Source organism: Grammomys surdaster, unplaced genomic scaffold (assembly GCF_004785775.1).
Source record: "Grammomys surdaster isolate TR1022 unplaced genomic scaffold, NIH_TR_1.0 150, whole genome shotgun sequence".
Taxonomy (NCBI): Eukaryota; Metazoa; Chordata; class Mammalia; order Rodentia; family Muridae; genus Grammomys; species Grammomys surdaster.
In genome coordinates, this window is record NW_021604608.1 from 21331816 (window position 1) to 21332326 (window position 511).

The following is a 511-nucleotide window of genomic DNA, read 5'->3' on the forward strand; positions in this document are numbered from 1 at the left end:
TGGAAGATCCACCAACACAGACCATCTGCTTGACTATGAAACTAAGTCTTAATGGAATTAACAGGACTTAAAGCACACCAAGTATGTTCTTTAATCACAAGGAAGTTGGATTAAGATCCTATAAAACCTGAAAAAATAAAATACATAACAGTAGCAGCACAAAGCAGAGGGATGGGAAATGGAAGGGCGATGGGGGACTGTCGTGGTGAGAGAGCAGTTATAACTCAGACTTCAAGGGGTTAAAGATGTCCACTGTCAGCCATATCACAGAGGCGTATACACACACACACACACACACACACTGCCCAACTCACACACTGAAGAATTGCTGTAAGTTCTCTTGCCTGTTTTCTGTCAACATTTAGAGCCTGATCTTGTGGCTGTTGACTGTCAGCTGTGTCCTCAGTCGGGTGAGCAGTTTCTTCTTCCAGCACACACACTGCAGGCTCTGAATGACTTAGCAACCAAACAATCCTTTAAGCATGAGCATGCTTGGGGAAAGCAATATATA